The 6,000-nt window shown below is 48.8% G+C and overlaps 1 protein-coding gene across 1 annotated transcript in view; it reads left to right on the top strand.

Moving 5' to 3' along the window:
• The first annotated feature begins 809 nt into the window (after positions 1 to 809).
• Positions 810 to 6,000, top strand: part of ERAP1 (endoplasmic reticulum aminopeptidase 1) — a 46,677-nt gene continuing 41,486 nt past the window's right edge. Inside the window, exon 1 of the mRNA XM_066381881.1 lies at positions 810 to 1,398. The gene's annotated coding sequence lies outside the window, so the exon portion shown is untranslated. The remainder of the gene's footprint in view (positions 1,399 to 6,000) is intronic.

The following is a 6,000-nucleotide window of genomic DNA, read 5'->3' as shown; positions in this document are numbered from 1 at the left end:
TGGTCCTTACAAGCAGAAGCACCGGGGCCCAGGCTAAATGCTCTGACCAGTCAACCAATGTGTGCAGAAGTCATCTCCCCTCTGGCCACAATCTCCTAAACTAACTGCTGGCTGTGGGAGAAGAAGGGGGGGGGGGGACAGATGGTGAGAACCCAGGAGCTTTGCACGCTGTCCCCACTCCTAGCAGACACTTATCTACTGAGCCACCTGCCAGGGCCCAGTACAAACATTTATGTTAGCCCATGGCCTTTTTGTGGGGGACATTTCATCCATTCTTAATGTTTTAAGGGGAACATAAGAATAGTTATTTGGTTTTAAACAGCAAGGGAGACATTTTAATGAGGGGAGCAGCAAATCTTTGGGGCCAAGTCCCCCTGGGTAGAGGGGGAGGTTTCAGCAGCCATCTGTATCACCTTGTAAGGCTGGTGGTTGTGGCCATGCAGGTTCACATTGAATTCGGGTAGATGCTAAAGGAACTGTGGAGCCAGCAAACGGTGAGCCATACCAATTTATTGGAAGCTCGCCAAGACAGGCAAGCCAAAAGAAAGGGAGAAAAAAACCAAAAACCAAAGGAAAACCTGCTTTTCCCAGTGGAGGGCAAGGGATCAGGAAACAAACCGTATCACCTGAGCACAATCTGACCTTATCCCCCCTGAGGGGAAGCATTACAGTATATCCTTATGATAGTGCCGTCAAGGGCTCATGCACCAATTGCACAAAGGGCTTTGCAGCCAGTAAACCAGTGAGCAAGCCTAACACAGCTGTTCTCCCATAACCTTCCTTTTTTGAGGCGCCTCCTACTGGGTGGCCTCTCCACTGAAAGTCCAGAAGGTTTAGCAGTTTGGAGCAGAGTTAGCCTGGGTTCCGATTCTTTTGAGGCGGGCCAAGCTCTCAGCCCATTTGCAGAGAGGAGATGATCGACACCCCTTGAGTCCAACGGAGGGAGGTAGAGCCGGTCCAGGCCGTGTGCAGAAGTCATCGCCCCTCTGGCCACAATCTCCTACACTAAAGGAGCACTTGTCCCCTCCTTCGGCCCCAAACCCGGCTGCGACAAAGACTACCAATGGGAAAAATGCCTCCAAAGACACACGCAGAGATGGTCCCCGCTCAGAAAGGGTGCTCCTCCCCCCTCATCCCCTGTGCTGTAACCCCACTGCTTCCCTGATACGCGTTGGTCAACCCCGCCTGGGTACCCAGTCTCCCTCGCGCGTCACCCGGGTCTCCCTTCCCCGGCTCCCGCATCAGTCCGGGGCTCCCCCGCGCCGGCTGCGAGGGTTCCGGCGCGCAAGGCCGGCGCCGCCTGCCGCTCTGAGGCTCCGCTTTCACTTTCGGTCTCGGGCGGGCCACGCGGGCGGCGGCGGTGGCGCGAGGGAGAGCCAGCTGGTCCCAGAGCCCCAGGTACTGCGGGCCCGTCCCCGGGGAGAGGGCTGCGTGGCGGGAGAGGCGCGATCCCGGCGCCCTCGCTAGGCCCCCGCGAAGGCCCCGACAGCGGGAGGAGGACGGCCGCGGCCTGAGACGCGGGGCGCGGGTAGTCATGGAGCCTGGGCCCCGGGCGGCGGGGAGGGCGGCGGGGCGGCGGCCGGCCCAGCCCCGTTGGGCCCCTGTCCACCTGGAGAAGGCGGGAGGCGCAGGGCCGGCGCGCGTCCTCCGCGCGCTCCCGGGTCGCGGCCACTTCGCGGCAGGCCGGGGCCTCCCGGCGCGCTCCGCCCCGCAGTTGGGCTCCTGCCAGCCGCGCGCCCGCCAGGCTGCGCCTAGGGCCACATGGAGGGGCGGGTGGGTGGCGGGGTGAGGGCGACGAGGGCACTTTGCGGTTAGTTGCCGGGGAGCGAACGTGGCTTTGGGTTTACTGCAGGGTGGCCGGACGGGATCAGCGTGCGGAACTGTCTCAAGGGTCAAGCCCCGTCCTTCTCCTGTCCTCTTGCCAGCAGTTGCGTGTCCTCACTTCACACTGGCTTCTTTGGGTTCTATTCAGCTAAAGCTCTCGTGTTGGAGTAAATTCACGTTTTCTGCCTGGGTGACTTACTCGCCACGTGGGCCTGCAAAGTAATTTCATGAGGAAGGAAGATAGCAGACACTTCCTTCCTGATTTCATTGGGGTACCCTGTGTAGGCCAGGTTCTGAAAGAAAAGCTGTTTTCTGTCAGATATTTTTGCTTTTAACTCAACTCAGCATGTGGTCAACAATAAAAAAAAAATACTTTTAAAAAAATTGGCCAGAGCTATTTTATAAGGAGTTGGAGTTGTACTAACACCTGGCATATTTTCAAGTGGGCCTGAAAGTTAGAAAAAAATTCTAATATGTTTTAAAAAAAAGTCAAATTCTACATTTTTATTGTTTACCCGCACGCTAGTTAACTTCTTGTTTGGAACACTTGGGAAGAAAATCTGTTACCTCTTGAAGATTGACTTAGCATTAAAGGACAGGGCGAGGAACCCAGAACCAGTCACCTCTGACTTGCCGTGTGAGTGGGAAAAGGCAGAATCACTAACGGAAGCCTGAACAAAGGTCCTGAAGTAGCTTGAACTTTTCTTGACTGCAAGTCAGGTTAGGCACTCTTACTGCTGCGTTTCCATCGACAACACTGGCTGTGAAAGATTCTGTAGTAAAATCAGATGCCAAAGGGGAAAAAAAAACTTTAAGAGGTACAGTCCAGCACAAAGACCCTTACACCCTTCTCTCTGTGCCCCAAAGTTGTATACACAACTGCCTTCTTGATATTTCCTATCTCATAGACATCACACATTAAACCAACTTAAAAATGAACCTTGATTGCTTTCCTCACGTTTAAATCTATTCCACCTCTCTATCTCAACAAAGGGCAGCTGTGGCTACTCAGATGCTCATTCTAGAAACCTGGCAGCAATCCTAATGCGTACTTTCCCTTATCCTGGACTCAGAATGTTGAATCTATCCATTTCCCAGTGTCTCTGTGTTTCTCCCCTCCCCCAGCCCCTTCCTCTCTCTCCTAGTGGACACCACCCCAGTATAACCCACTAGCTTACCTTGTCTAGACTGCTTTCTAACTGGTTTCTTGGCACTCACTCTTGCTCCTTTCTAGTCCTCCCTGCTTCACACAGCAATCAGGTTGATTTTCTTAAAGTGTGAATTGGATCCTAAGACCTTCTAGCTCAAAACCCAGTGGCTTCTCATTGCATTTAGGATTTAAAATTCTTCAGCCTACAAGACTGTGTAGTGGTCTGGCTTCTGCCCACCTCTCCAACTTGCATCTCCCCTGCTGTACACCGGCCTTTGTAAGCAGCACTCTACTTCTTCCAAGCCTGCAGATATGATTCTGTTCCCTCTGTTTGGGAACCTCCCTCTCCTTTGTTTAGCCAACATGATTGGTCCATTAAATCTCAGCTAAAAATATCAAAGAGACCCAGTGTAAATTGGGCTGCTCTGTTCTCTTTCAGTATGTGTGTGTGTGCTTCTTCCTTCATATGTAATCACTGTTGGAAACTATATATATTTGTGTGTCAACTTGTTACCCCCCCCCCCCCCCCCACACTGTAAGCTCTTTAAGGTCAGGGACACGTGCTATCTTACACTGTAGCAAAACCCCTGACACATAATAGCTCCTCAATAAATATTTTTGGAATGTATGATTGAAAATATTTTAACTCATTTAATCTTCACAACTACCTGTAAGAGAGCTGTTAATTTCATATTACACATGAAGAAAATGAAATGGATTAAATCACCTGCCCAAGGTCACATAGGAAGTGGCAGAGCAGGACCTCAAAGCCAGGTTTTATTTTCTGACTGTAAGCCTAATACATATATTATTAATATAGCTATAATTATATATGTACGGGGGTAGGCAAGGTAGGTTTATAGTTGTTTGTATGGAAAATAATACAATAATGAATACATAATAATATAAGAGTACACTCTGTTTCACATACTCACTGTGAACCTACTTTTGGCCCACCCTGTATATGTAGGTGTGTATTCTGATGTTTAAAGCTGTCTGTATTACCTATTTCATTTTGGTTTCCTGGCACTGCATCCGTTTTGGGATGCAGCCTCTCTTTGGCCCCCACCTCTCATGGACTCAACCCTGCAAATCCTTTGATGTGCATTCCCACTGCCAACCTTTTTAGCAGTCCGTGGGCTTTGCTGTAACTCAGCACCAGCTGGAACTTTCAGATTTCCTCTTAGCTGGAGAACACTTGGGGATTTCCGGAGTCCTCACAGGCCTGAACTTGCTGCATTCACTGCACTCTCTACCATCTTCGGTCACTGGCCACACTCCCTAATTTATTGCCATCAGAAATTCCCTTTACTTCTGGGACCCAGACTTTAAGGGAAATTCATTATTTCCCTCCCTCCCAGGGATTCTGCCAAGGATGTAGGGGCAAGGACTCTTCACAATTGGGTATTTAATTTTTATTGTTTTCCAAATTTCTCCAGTCCTCTGTGGCTGGAAGCATCCTTTAGTTGGTTCTTAGACTGAAAGAAAGAGAGAGAGAGAGAGAAAAAGAGAGAGAGAGAAAAAGAGAGAGAGAGAGAAAGAAAGGGAGGGAGAGAGAGAGAGAGAAAGAAAAAGAGAGAGAGAGAAAGAAGGGAGGGAGGGAGAGAGAGAGAGAGAGAGAGAGAGAAAGAGAGGGAAAGAAAGAAGAAAAGAAAGAAAGAAAGAAAGAAATAAAGAAAGAAAGAAAGAAAGAAAAAGAAAGAAAGAAAGAAAAGAAAGACACCTGTTCTTTCTCTTTACATATCTTTTGTCTTATTTGGGTAGTGCCTTTTGAACTGGGATTATGGTGTTTTCATGGTTGACTATCTATTGTGTTGGTATCTTTTCTGTTTATCCTGAAGATCTGCTCATGGAGAAGGGGAGGTAGGTGCCTTTAGCTGTGTGTTTGGGAAAGGAACAGGATGGAGGTGAGGGGTGGGAGAGAGCACATGAGTGATTACCTTGAACTAGAACCCCTCATGTACAGTTCAAGGGATAGGACCAGAGTTTGGCAAGGATTATGTAGGAGCTTTTCTACCTGGCTCTTTAGTAGAATTTCCGGGAAGTTAAAAATTCTGCTGCCTTGACCTCATCAGCCTAGATTCTAGTTCAATTGTTTTAGATAGGTACACAGTCAACAGTTAATTTAGAAGTTTCCAAGGTGATGCTAATACACAGCCAGAGCTGAAGACCCTGACATGTAGGGAGAATCCTGTGCGCTATGACCATTTCGGGGGATTCACATTGCATCATTACTGCATTTCTCATCTGATCCAAATGTTTTAGAGACAGAGGGGTTTGAATGAATTAGAGCCAATTACCTGGGCTCACCTGGCAGGGACCCCTCCCTGGAAGCACCCATCAGAGAGATGTCTTTGTCTAAAGAGAAAAGTATAGTGGGTTCTCAGGACATGGATTGCCAACTCCCTTAAGATTCACATTCCTTTTGTGTTTTATGGCTTTTAAAATAAAGTACAAAATACGGTCTGTAACATGACTCCCAGGATGCTCAGAGCATAATCTTGGAGTCACTGTCTTCCTTGCTTGGGAAAAATCAGATCAAATCTCCCGGGGCTCCCTTGGTCCACATCAGTTGTCCTAAAAACATCCCTCTACTTTCTCCCTTTCTGCTTTAGCTCCTGCCTTGGCTTGCCCCACAGGCAGTGAATGCTTTTAATACCCTCCCTGCATTTCCAGATCTGACCTAACCTTTCAGACCACACTGCAAAGCTGGTTTTGCATGGAGACATTCCAGACTCACTGCAGCTGGGTCACTCTTTGTAGGCCCAGAAGTCACTGCCATTGCGGCCATGCACATGCAGGTTCCTATAAGATTTGGACAGATGGTAAAGAAACAGTGGAGCCAAAAAATGGTGGGCCATTCCTTTATTCAAGATTCTTACCAGCTGAGGAGCAACACACAGAGGGAAAAACACTTCCCTCTTCATTCAGAGCTCACAAAGCTACTGATCCATTATCTGGTCCCACAACCAGGAGAATCTTCTCCAGTTCCTCCTAGAACCAAAGGCCTCACCAGTCTAGCAGAG

This window comes from Saccopteryx leptura, chromosome 4 (assembly GCF_036850995.1).
Source record: "Saccopteryx leptura isolate mSacLep1 chromosome 4, mSacLep1_pri_phased_curated, whole genome shotgun sequence".
Taxonomy (NCBI): Eukaryota; Metazoa; Chordata; class Mammalia; order Chiroptera; family Emballonuridae; genus Saccopteryx; species Saccopteryx leptura.
Note: the sequence above shows the minus strand (reverse complement) of the source record. Positions and strands in the feature narration are given on the sequence as shown.